The sequence below is a fragment of the Myodes glareolus genome, chromosome 7 (assembly GCF_982192425.1).
Source record: "Myodes glareolus chromosome 7, mMyoGla1.1, whole genome shotgun sequence".
Taxonomy (NCBI): Eukaryota; Metazoa; Chordata; class Mammalia; order Rodentia; family Cricetidae; genus Myodes; species Myodes glareolus.
In genome coordinates this window covers 29,123,449-29,136,919 of record NC_142032.1, presented here as the reverse complement: position 1 = coordinate 29,136,919, position 13,471 = coordinate 29,123,449, and the positions used below count along the sequence as shown (strand labels likewise).

Below are 13,471 nucleotides of genomic sequence, written 5' to 3'. Positions count from 1 at the left end.
AGCAAAGGGACAGACTTCAAATTCACTACAGAAGTGCAGCATGACCCCTCCACAAATGCAAGAGCCTTGAGAAACAGCATCCTCCTCTTAAGTGGAGGGATGCAGGACCAGCACTGGGGAAGAGAGCTTGCTTTATTCAACGACCCAACTTTGCGCCATTCTCTGGCACTGCTAGCTCCTCCTCCTTTCCCCTCTCCTTTCTAAAACCGAGTTTGCTTCACCACCATTTCACTGAAACTGTTTTGTTTCCGCTTTTGTCTTTTATCGCAGTGGCCTGTGGATGGGTTATGTCGCCGTTTTTTCTCGCTACTTCCCTTTGATTCTTTTTGTAAAACCTGACGCAGATGTTAGCACTATTCTCTCTGAATTCCCTTCTTGGTTTGTGTTGTGTTGAGTGACCCCTCAAGACCCATGTGTTAATGGCTTGGTATCTAGCCTTTATGCTATGAGAAGGTGGTGGGACCCCTGAGAGGTGGAACAAAGTGGGTGGAAGTCTTCAGGTCATTAAGAGGTGCTCCCTTAAAGGGTGTTTCCCTTCTTTTTTTTTTTCTCTTTCTGGCCATGGGGTTAGTAGTTTTAGTCCACCTTGATGAAGCAGGCAGGCTCTAGGATGCCAACTGACAGAGCCAACGGACCACAGCCTGGAACCTCCTAAACCATGAGCCAATGTACACTGCTCTGATTAAAAGTAGATCATCTTGCAGGGTGCTGGTGTCTCATGCCTTAATCCCAGCCCTTGGGAGGTAGAGGCAGGCCAATCTCTGTTAGTTCAAAGTCTGCCTGGTCTACAAAAACAAGAGCCAGGACAGCCAGGGCTATTAAACAGAGAGACCTTGTCTTCAAAACCCAAAAGTGAATAGGATAGGATGGGAAGGGATAGAATGGAATAGAACAGAATAGAATAGAATAGAATAGAATAGAATAGAATAGAATAGAATAGAATAGAATAGAATTTAAAAAATGGATCATCTTAGGCATCTGTTACAGTGAGAAGGTGACCAACACAGTGTGCACGCTGGCACAGCTTTGGGAGCCTTATACTTCCTCTTCATAATACTCCCCTCTAAACTCTCCTTCCATTCTTCCCACTAACACAGACGTCCAGTAGCCAAGGCTGTTGTCTTACTTCTCTATGTGCTTGCCCAAAAGTTTCAGCCTCGATTCTGAGCACGCACACCCCAAGGCTCAGTCCACTTACCCGTCACTTTCTCCAATTCTAAGATAACACTTTCTTTTTCAGAGAGGATGCTCGTGCTTTTAAAATTAACATAAATTCGTACTCTCCGAGAAACAGACCTTCTTTTGACCTAGCAATTTCAGCTAATGGAACGGCATGAGAACACTCTAGACAGAAGTGAAGAGTCCTCCAGCTTAAGTGGACTGAGAGCATAAATCATTCCATCCAGTGGCAAGAACAGTTCTGCTCACAAATGCTTCTCTCTCAGCCCTGAGTTTGCATCTCTAGTTATAAGATACCTGCCCATTCTTAGAGAAGAGCTGACCTACACTCTGTCATGGCTATATGTCAGCACCATTCTGATACTGGCTGGGGTTATTTCAAAGGCACTTCACCAGAAATAAGTGGTATCCTACTAATAGTACAGGCTGAAAATACTGTATCCAAAATGCTCAGGCCTGGAAATGGTTTGGACTTCATTTTTAAATGCTGACAACATTTGCACATGTATGTGTTGACAGAGATTTCTGTCCCACCAGGTCCTGCAGTCATTTGGTCCCAAGGAAACACACAGAGGTCTACATTAATCATAAACTGGTTGGTCTATTAGCTCAGGCTTCTTATTAATTAATTCATACATATTAACCTATAATTCTTGTCTGCGTTAGCCATGTGGCTTGGTACCTTTCATCAGTGAGGCATTTTCATCTGTGTCCTCTATGTCTGGGTGATGACTTCAGACTGTATCTTTTCTCTTCCCAGAATTCTCCTGTTCTCATTGCCCCAGCTCTACTTCCTGCCTGGTTGCCTTGCCTATAATTCCTGCCTGGCTACTGGCCAATCCGTATTTTATTAAACAAGTACAAGAAATAAACTTTACAGGATAAAGCCATTGTCCTACAGCATGTATGCAAATATCTCAACTATTTATACATTTTAGAATTTGTACATTTAGATTTATAAGTATATGAGATCTCTACATTTTAGATCTATTAATATATGAGATATTTGGGGGTTAAGATCTAATTATTAAAAGTAATCATATATAACTCTTGTTGACTTTCTGGCCCCGTGACAAAATACTTGAAACAAACTTTTCAAGGGAGGAAAAAATTATTTCAGTTTTTGCTTCCAAAGATTTTTCCTGCATCTATTATTTCTGGGCCTGTGGTGAAGCCTAACATCATGCTAAGGAGTAAGAAGTAGAAAAAGCCTGCCTGCTTCTCTGTAGCCAAGAAAGGAGAGAGAGGGGGAAAGGAAGAGAGAGGAGAGAGGGAAGCAGAGAGGTAGGGAGAAAGAGAAGGGGGAGAGGGGGTATACATCCAAGGACTTTCTTCGAGTGGTTTACTTCCTTCAAGGAATTATCACCTTACAATTCTACCAGGCAACAACAGCCCATTCAGCTCTGACTCCATTGATGGGTTAATTCATTGATGAAGGTAGAGTCCTATAGATCCATCATCTCAGAAATGCTTGACCTATGAAAACTGCCTGGGGGCCCAAGTTTCACTATGGGAGCTCTGGGCAGACAGTTCAGATCCAAACCATAACAAATTAAAACATATAGTCTGGGGGGAGTTTAATGTCATATTATTTTGTGTGACTGTTCTGATTATAATCCAGCAAACAAAATCAGGTGTTGAATTTTCCACGGTGGCATCATGCCAGAACCCAAAGAGTTTCCAGATTTGGAGTTTGAAGAACAGAGATGCTCAGCCTGTGTTTCTGGTGAGGAGACTGAGGCTAAGTGTGTTGCCTAGGGTAGCACAGCTAGGAGGTAAAGCCAGTGCCCCCCCCCACACACACTTGACAGCCCGACTCTGACCTGCTTCCTGAAGCCTCTTCTGATCCCTCCTCCCTGATTCTATCCTCTTCCACAACCTGCAGCCCCATCACACTGCCTTTGTTTTTAACTCTGCTGTGTTTTCTTTCTGACAACTATCTGATGATACCTCTTGTATATGGCTGTAGGGTCTTAGGATACTTCTGTTTCTTTCTTGTCCATTCTGGGTCACATACTGGGAGATAAGCACCCATCTCCCCTGCCTTACATCAGAGCAGCTTCAGTGGTGCTGGTTGACAGAATTGGTGAGATGTTGATATTTCTCAGCTGGTTGAGATGAGAAAATTAAAAGCATGTATTATAGTGAAAATTAAATTCAGAAGACACACAGACCCAAGCACGAATCTAGCTCCTTTGTATGCCTACCTGAACAAGCCGGGGAGAGAAGGATTTACTTAACCTAGATATTCACAAGCTTTTTCCACTCATGATCGCTTTCAACTTTACAAAATTTTATAACATTGAGCATAGAGGTATATAAAACAGATATACAAATCAGGCATTTACTGATGATAAGTCAGAAAGAATATTATTTTAAAATAATTCCTTGGGTACAAGTAATTTTACTATTTATTAAAGATAAAAGAAAATTTGCACACTTATGAAATAAATTTGTTTATTTTGACAGAAAGAATTAAATCTTGCCTGAGTATCTGATAGCACAGGATACAGAGTATCTACAGTGTTTTTCAGAGTTGATCGATAATTTAATTTTATAATCATTAGCTCTGAGAATGTCACTTTGCATAAATACAGCGTAGAAAACAGCAGAAGCATATTTAAGACCATGATAGAATTTCTGGGAAATTTTGTCCTAACCTCAAGCCAAAATTCATTTAAGTGGTGTGCGTGTGTGTGTGTGCGTGTGTGTGTGTGCGTGTGTGTGTGCGCGCGTGTGTGTGTGTGGGTGAGAGAGAGAGAGAGAGAGACAGAGACAGAGACAGAGAGAAACTCAAGCTAGTAGCTCAAATTGCAAATTTTAAAACCAAACATTCTAATACAAAACAAAGATTCTAGTAATTTGGTACTTAGGCTGAGGAAGGATGGTCGGAGAGTATTCACAGTCTTTCCCTTTCTGTAATTAGTTCATCACGTTGCTCTGAGAGGAAACAGGTTTGGATGAGCTGTGCAATTCATAAGGATAGCCCAGTCTTGAGTGTGAGCTGAGGTGTGTCAGGCAGCATCTGTCCCTGCTCTGTGGTGTGACACATGAGCAGTGCAAAGCGTTCAGTGCCGAGGCTGCTGTGAAGTCACGTGATACAACATGGGCCAGCGATACTAGCGATACCTCAGATTCATCAGGCATGTGATTTTGAAATTTTAGTTGTTGTGGGTTCAAAAAAGGTTTACTGTTGGTAATGTTTCTCGTTACCCCCACATTCAGTTATGTGACCTCACGTAGGGACCACCATTCATAGTTTAAGATGCTCGCTGAAACTTGACCCACCTCCTATGGGTTGAACTGTGTCTCCCCAAAATTCTCATGTAGAAGTCCTCACAACCAGTATGTGCCTAACGATGTGACTATTCAGAGATAAAGCCTTTCCTAGGGAACTGAATTTAAATGAGGTCACTAGGGCGCATACACCTAATGCAGCATCTTCCATCTTCCCAGAAGGTATTTGTGGATTGGAAGGGCCATGTGAATGCACCATCTGCAAGCCAGGCAGATGGGATACAGAAGATCCACCTCCACTAACACTAATTTCCACCTTCAGAGACCGTGAGAAAACAAAGTTCCGTTGTTTATAGCACCCAGCCTACTGTATGTTATTATGGAAGCTTTCAGTAATGGAGTCTCAGTTCCCTCATCTGAAAATGGGTGTGTGGAGAGATCTCATGGAATAAAATTCATAGTACAGTGGCAGGTACGCCCCTGTTGAATAGCCACCAGTGCAGTTGGTATCCTCTTCTGCTCCTCTAAGGAGACACCTTTAGGGTAGCAGTGCTGCCCTTGGTGAGAGCTTAGGGCTAAAACCTCCAACCACGCAGTGAGCAAGCCGAGGCAAGCCAAGAGTGACGGAAGCCACAAATGGCAGATTTAAGGATCAAGGTGCTGGTCAGATCCCGAGTGACTGCCATCCAGCGAGACATGGTGTTCTGAGCTGAGGCAAACAGCGAAGCTAAGGCTGGGATGCGTTCAACATGCCACCTGGCAGCTTCGGCACAGATCGGGAAGCTTAGGAGACTTCGCAGGACCTTAGATTCCTGCCAGGTGCTTGAGCTCTGTTTACTGTAATTCTGTTCTCGAAGAGAGTCATGCTTGAGTTCGTAGGTAGCCAGCCTATAGTGACTCCAAGACCCCCACTTCCTTGCACAGATCAGGAGGGAAAAGTTCATAGTTTGTTCTTTTTTAATTTAATTAATTAGTTAATTAATTAATTTTGCATCTTGAACACAGTCTTCCCTCCATCCTCTCCTCCTACTCCCTTCCCTCCTCTGCCTCCTAATCTATCTCTCTATCATTGCCTGGCTCCCTTTTCATTTCTATTTTTTTTTTTTAATTTGGATATTCTCTCTCTGCCTTTTAGTTAGTTTGGATAAGGGTTTGTTTATCTTGTTGATTTTCTCAAAGAAACAACTTCTTTGTTTCATTGATTCTTTCTATTATTCTCTTTGTTTCTATTTTACTGATTTCAGTCCTCAATTTGATTATTTCCTGTCATCTTCTCTTCTTGGCTGTTTGCTTCTTTTTGTTCTAGAGCTTTCAGGTGGGCTGCTAAGTCGTTAGTATGAAATTTCTCCCAACTCCTTATGTAGGCACTTTCTTCTTAGTGCTGCTTCCGTTGTGTCCCGTAGGTTTGGGTATGTTGTACATTCATTTTCATTGAATTCTGATGTGGGACTCCTCTCTGTATGCTATGAATATGTTTTATCACCATTGGTTATTAAAGAAGCTGTTTAGGCCAATGGCAGGCCAGACTGCACGTCTGTCTACAAGCAGTAAGCAAAAGCCTCTCTTCAGGGAACCGGAGACGACTGGGTGAGCCAGAGGAAGGGAAAGCCATCCTGACAGGGCAAGCCTCTTCCCTCTGCAGCCCTCAAGGAGCATAGCTGCCACGGACTGTGCTCATTCCCCCACTTGCTTTCTTCTAACAAGAGCTCACACTCCAGGGGACATCCTGGCTTGAGTGAGAAAGATCCTAAAAAGCCAGGGCCCTAAGGAAGCATTTGTTGGTGGGATCTTTTTGCTGATCTGCCTCTCTCTGGCTTTGAGCTGCCTGGTGATATGAAAGACGACCAGGAAAACCTGGGTGTCAGAGAGACCATCAATGCTTTTACATAAGTACACCCCACTGCACATATGGGACACACTTACGCTTCACGCTTTTCATTGCTTGCCTGAAACTCAGATCCTACTGGGCATCCTGTATTTTTCTGTGCCAAATCTGACAATGCCCTCTGGCTTGCAAGCAGCCCATTGCCTTCCTTCAGAATCACCGACTATACCGATCCTGTCAGGAAGAGCAGAGCCTCAGGTGTGTTCTGAAAGCTGTCTGCTCTACCTTGTTCCTTTAAGAAATGTTTTTTTAAAGGTTGTGGACTCCACGAATAATAACAGCAGCTTTTGCAATATTCATTATTCAATATTAATAATAGCTCTTCTCATTATTTGGGACATGTCTTGAGGGTTGGGGGCAGGGATCAACTTTCCACTGAAATTCCCGGAAACTCGCCTGTACAATTTGTATTCAATAAAAAGCATCGGAGTCATGCTACAAGGGCATCTTTGGAGAGAGGTCCCAGAGAAAGTGGGAGCCAGCGGGAGTCAGTCCTGACCTCCCTGCCTTGGCAGCTACTCCTGATGGCAAGGGGTGGAGGTTAGGATTGAATTCCAATCTCTGTAACTCCATGTTGCAGTGGGGGGTTGGGTGCAGGGGAAGGAGGAGGAAGAGGAAGTGGGATGGGAGGAGGTCAGTTCCACATCACAATGCCCAAGTTTCCCCTCATCTGTATGCCTAAGAGTGCATTTCTAGTACCGAGAGGCACCTCCTTTACTTCCCAACTGCTGGGATCCTAAGTAGATATCACCACCCCTGCCCGTTTTCACATGGGTTCTAGAGACAGAACTGAGGTCCTCACGCCCGCAAAACAGGAGCATTAGAGACCAAGTTTTCTCCTCGTCCTCAGCACACCAACCCATCCCATCCCCACAGGTTATAGCGGCTGTAAAGATAAAGCTGATTTCCCCTGTCAAGAACCTTGAAATCTAACTTAGTCAAGACAAACAGATAGTAAAACAACAGGAAGAACAGCAGAGAGATCCCAGGGATGGGTAAGAGCTAAATGTCTGAAGATGCTCAAGACCAGGACAAATTGGCTCCGCGGGAGATCAGCAATCAGTTAACGAGCCAGGTGTGATGCTGCAAACGTGCAATCCCTGCACTCTGGGGCCGGAGGCAGAAGTATCCGCAGGTCGCCATCATCCTCAACTCTATAGTGAGTTTATGGCCAGCCTGGGTTACAGGAGAACCTATGACAAAAGGAAAAAAAAATAGTTAATGCAGTTATACCATCGATGGCTGTATTAGGGTTCTCTGGGGGTAAAAAAATAGGATGGAGAGAATGAATCTAATTACAAGAACAGACTTGTAGGTGTGGTCTGGGGAGTCCAATGATGGCTACTGGCAGGCTGGAGAGGGTGAGAACCCTGTGGTCCCCCAGGCCTCATTGCTGGGTGGCTCAGCAGTTCCAATGTGGTGCTGAAGATTTCTGGAGAGATGTTGGTCCTTAGTCCACAGCGGAAGGCCCAAGAAGTTGGGTTCTGATGGCAGCAGCAGCAGCAGGATAAATGGATTTACCAGCAAGAATGGAAGGCAGGCCACAAGAAGTATTGCTCTTCCCTCAGACCTCTTTCTACCCTGGTCACTGCTGGAAAGTGCTGCTTACTCTATGGGAGGGTCTTCCCCCTTAGTTAACTTCCTCGAACTCAATGTACTCTCCCAGAGGTGTGTCTCTTATGATTCCAGATTCGATCAAACGAACAATCAAGATGAGCCATTATAGAGACATTGGAGATGAACCATGCATTTCCCTACGATGGCCATAGAACAAAGGCAGATTTGACCGTTGTGTCTTATTGTGTTTTTCATACAATAAATTTGGCTTTTAGATAGATCCAAAGTGAATGCCATGGATGATCAGAAGATACTGCTGCCCAATTCTGTCCTGGGTGATAGCAGTGCCTGACGAGGAAAAGGCAAAACACTAAAGCCATGCACCAGGAATCACATGCTATGTGATTTCCTCAATATGACCACCGAGTGTGAACTTTCTGAATTATATTATCATCTCAGCATTAGGAAGGAGGTCAGGACCACTGACTTAACCCCGCCCCATCCCCTTGTTCCCCTGGATGCAGGATATTCTCCATCTGTACCATGGAGCGCTCAGTACACGATTGATTTCTCTCCAGTTATTCTCTGTGAGGTACCCCTTTTTGTCATCACACAGTATGACTCGACTTGATTTGATTGGTAACTTGATGGGAGCTGAGTGACCTCTGAAATGTGCATCCGGGCGGGTCTGTGAGGGATTTCCACGGAAGGTTGGCTGGAGGAATTTCCTCCCTCCCCCGAAACAGGCAACAGGGATGAAGATGTCTGAGGAGAAGGTGGTGCTGTCTGCCTCCTTTGGCTTCTTGCTGGCTGGCGAGTCTTTATTACCACTGCTAATGGCATCCTTTGACGGTATGAAAACCCAGTTTCTTCAGCCTTCCATTGTAGACTGAAGATGAGTGATGATCTAAGAGTCCTCTAAGCCCTCAGCCCAAGATTGGGCCTGCGGAGGTATACAGTTTTAATGGCCAAGTAGCTGCAGGTGCCCATTCTCTCCAGCATTCGGATGGCCAGTGATGGACTATGGAGGGCCCGGTCTACCCTTGCTCCCTGGGGTATGTCTCGAGGACAGTTTTGGTCAGCCAGCTAAAGCTTCCTGATAGTTTTTGTGCTTACTCTGTCATAGCCTGGTGATTTAGTTGTAGGGCATTGTTTTATCTTTGGTATGGTAATTTTTCACCTGCCCGGGAGGAATTCCTATATGGCCGTGCCAGGTTCCCCCCAGCCTGGGAAGGAATTCCTTTACTGGGGCCTAAGTATATGAGCTTGGCAAAAAGCTGAATAAAGTGGCATTCGGCTGATCTCCTTTCAAATGACCATGGTATCTTGTGTGTTTCTTTCAATCTCCAGGCCTTTGCCTAAACTTACATAAGGTACGGTTGCGAGCAAACTGTACAAGAGGGTAACACAGAATCGTGTGTTACAGGACTACCCAGCCAGTATCCTGTAAGCCAGTCTAGTCAGTTCCATCTTATTTTCTTTAGTTTTAGACCTGTGTGCACTCCAGCCCCTGTGTGGAGGCAGGAGAATGACTTGCCAGAGTCCTTTCTCTCCACGGACCACGTGGATACCAGGAATTAAAGTTGTATGGTCAGGTTCAATGACAGCACCTTTATCCACCAAGCATCTCACCCCATAAATCGTTCCTTATAACATATATTTATTGTACTGGTTTTGTGTGTCTAGAGAAACCTAACACATGTGACTTCGGTGAGACTCCTGTAGCTTCTCAGTTACTAAAGCCCCTTGGAGAGCTTATTCTAAGCCCCAACAAATGTACAGTCAATCGTGACACACCTACTTCACCGAAAAATTATGCATAGCAAGGATTTTTTTTTTTTTGATGACGTCTGATCAGTGTCTGACACCTCTTTCGGAAGTTTCGGCCTTTAAGTAGAACCTGTAGGTGTTTGTTTGTATTAAACACCTGCATGATGTTAAGTCCTTAATATATGGCACGATTTCTCAAATGCTCTGAGGATCTGCAGCGTGTCAGTCTTTGCTAACAGCTGAGATTTACTTAATTGTGTCTTCAGGTTCTAGCTCCTTTAAGAAAGAGATGAGGCTCTGGCTGCCTGGCAGAATTCTCACAGAATGGACTTCCCAAGCTGAAAAGTCTTTATATAGGAGGAGGGGGTAGCCTGCCTTCTGGGGGCCTAAGAAAAAACGAAGGTCATAGGGAACAGTAGCCTTGATGGCTCAGTTTTCTTTTCAACTCATTCTCAAGGGATGGAAATTCCTTTCTTTAACTCACCAGTGAAAAGAAGGGCTGTGCTCCAGACACAAGGAGGAGCGCAGCAAGGAACAAGCAGGTCACAGAACACAAACCTTAGTTCGGAGGTGTGGTTCAGGCCGGGACATCAGCACGTTCTCAGACAGATTCCATCATGTCTTCCTGCTCCAGTTTCCTGGTACCCTGCAAAATGGCATCGTGCTATTAATCCATAAGGTTGCCATAGACCACTTGCTCAGGAGTTAGCCTGTGCCAGCCTCCTTCAAATATAGCAGTCTCTGTCGGAATGGTTCAGGGCTGATCCAGGTTCCAGTGAGTTGAGCCTCAGGCTACCGGCCCAGCTGCAGTAAGCTGTTTGTGAAGCTCCTGGAGGAACGGCCCCTCTGAAGCACTGCCAATAGAGAGCTTGTATTAAGCTACAAGCCTTAATGTTTAGAAAGACTGAACTTCTGTAGGCTTGGAAGTGAGATGGAACTAGGCAAAGTGGTCATTGATAGTCACGAGGTCTTTAAAAAGTTACTCAAATTATGTTTGCTTTTTCCTTTTGAATAGACGTAATTGTCATGTGCTGTGCCTATGTTTGTAGTTAACAAGCAGTTAAATTATGTATTAGATATTAACAGATTTAAAGAATTTTGTTCTTCCCCTTGCTCCCTCCATCCCTCCATCAATCCCTCCCTCTGTCCCTCCTTCTCTCCCTGCATCCCTCCTCACTAGTGGATGTATAAAACCATAGGTCATGCCAACTCCATATATACTTTTCCCCATGTGTCCAGACCTACAATAAAGTGTTTTATAAATTAAGCATAGTATGACATTAATAATAAATAATGATAGAATCATTGTAATCCTTTAGAAATGAAGTCTTTGGGAGTGTATTTTGGTCTTCAAGGAGTTTCAACAAATGTTAGTACTTTGAGATTGCAGAAATGGCCATACCCAAGGCTGGACGTCTATCACAGAAATGGCAACAGAATGAATCAACTACAGAAACGGCCTCACGAAAGGTCCCATATCTGCTACAGAAATGGCTGTCCTGAGGCCTACTGAGAATTAACTAGCATCTGTCAATCCAACAGAAAATGTCAGAGCAACATCGCAACACCTGTAGTGACAGCATCTATTATTTCATTGCAGAAAGCACGCGACTCTCTTAAATACTGACATCGAAGCTGATTTCAAACCAGTTCTAAAACAATGACTGTTCCAGTCTGTAAAATGCCTGTAAAAATGCAGAGTGATGCTTTTTTGTATTGCAAATGGAACTGACATGTGGTAAAAGCCAGATTGTACTTGTAGTATTTGCCAATGAATAAATCAATCAGCCAACAGACGACAGTCACTTGGTACCTGCTTTGTGCAAGAATCTGTGTTGGAACAAGGAGGCACTGCGGATCTTTTAAATGTAAGTTAATGAACAAAGTAGTTCTTCCCTTTGAGGACCATGTAGTTGGAGATATCAAAAGGTTAATGGAGGGGCTGGGGAGAGAACTCAGTCAGTAAAATGCTTGCATGTAAAATAAGCATGGAGACCTGAGTTCGATTCCCGTAAACCACATGAGGGGCATAGTAGTAGCCCCGAGGTTGTCCTCTGTCCCCGACACATGCACATTTCCAAACAGGTAGATCTATGTACATTCAAACATACACACACATGTGTATATGCATAATCATTTTAAAAAGCTAGTGGATAATTTTGACCCAAATGACACTTGCTCCCCTCACTATAACAGAGGAGAATTTGGGGAAGACTTCGTGAGGAAGCACATCCTTAGAATTCAGGTGTGGAGTGAGTAGTTCATTTTCTAAAGCTTCTACGATGGCAGGCAAGGGCAGCTTCTCATCAACTCAGCTGTCCTATGCTACAAACCAGACTGTATTGAATCCGACAGTCTACAAGCTTTCCTTGAGTATCTGTACTTTACATGAACCATGTTGGATTTAAAAGATTTTGGGGGTTTTGGAATCTAATGAATTTCAGAACATACGTGTTGAATATCTGGACAGATTTGCAGTCTCTGTTCATGCTTTGGAAGAAACTGAGTCCATTCCTTGGGAATTAGCCATCTCCTGACTGTCCACGGCTTCAGTCAGTGTCTGGAGACCTCCCATAGCGCAGAGAAGTACGTTAGTTCCAAACAGATGATGATATTCTATTGAACTCTCCTCTCTGCAGGAATTTCGTATCTGAGGAAAGGGGAAATTGAGGCTGGGGGACAGTTGTATCTTGCAAGGCTGCTCCCTCGAATTTGAACACAGGTAGAATTCCCGTATCAACAATTTGGTTTAGAACAGAGGTTCTCAACCTGTGGGTCAAAGAGGGTTTGAGTGACCCTCCATCAGGGGTTGCATATCAAATATCCTGCATATCTGATACTTACACTACAACTCAGACCAGTAGTAAAATTACAGCTATGAAGTAGCAGTGGGAATAATTTTATGGTTGGGGTCACCACAGCCTGGGGAATCATATCCAAGGAACACAGCATTAGGAAGGTTGAGAGCCACTGGTTTGGAGGGCTTCATTGCAATCACCTACTAACTCCTGACGTGCAAAATGAACTCTCCCTGTTCACTTCCAAGTCATAGGATCAGAGGCATCAATAAAGAGTTTTGGTTCCCTAAGAAGGATTACTGGGGATGCCATGGAGCTAGCCAGTCTTAAAGGCTGGAAGTCAGCCACACAAAATGCCACATAGGGAGAAACGAAGATGTTTGGAAATACTTTTTCTGATTAAGGCTCTGAGATTGCACGGGTTTCCTTAGTTCTATGGAGTTCCTCCAACTGTCTGGGGATGTCTAGGGTTTTAAGAAACTCTTGGTGACCGTTAACCTAACACTTGAGAAGACGGCGTCCTATGCCAACTGTGTGGTGGGATGTCCTCTTAGGAGGCTTTTTTAAAAACCGGGCATGGAGGGGAATCCTCTCTTGAACTAGGGCCTCTGAGATTGCGTCAGTGGCTCTCTTCCTCAACTTCCTGCTTGCTGTGCTTGAAGTTCAGCAGAAGCAAATAAATATCAACGACCGGCTTAATGATTTTCATAAGGCTCTGTAACTTTCAAGGCAAGAGGCTCTCCTGAAATGTTTGATCTACTCTGCACGAATCTGCTCTCCAAATGGCCAGCACATGTCGAGGCCTGCTGTCCCCTGGGTTATAGGAAGATGCCTTTGATGGGTTAACCGCAGAGTCCCTGAACACTTTCCAAGCGCTTTTCAAAAGTCTTTTGTCCTTGTGTGGATCTTGCTACTTGGGTTGGATCCGCAAGAGACTGCTCCTGGCAAAAGGCTCTAGTATACTCTTCCTGATTTGAGTTTGGCCCCTGGGTAATGCCCTCTGAAATCTGATGTCCCAAAAGTTCCAAGCGTAATGACCGAACAG

At 44.3% G+C, this 13,471-nt stretch overlaps 1 long non-coding RNA gene across 1 annotated transcript; it reads right to left on the bottom strand.

The window, feature by feature from the left end:
* Positions 1-3,619: 3,619 nt before the first annotated feature.
* On the bottom strand, positions 3,620-10,276 carry LOC148121341 (uncharacterized). Its single transcript, XR_015738364.1, has 2 exons — positions 10,187-10,276; positions 3,620-7,494 (listed from the first exon to the last, which is right to left on the bottom strand). It is a non-coding gene; the product is annotated as an uncharacterized LOC148121341 (long non-coding RNA).
* Positions 10,277-13,471: the final 3,195 nt, after the last annotated feature.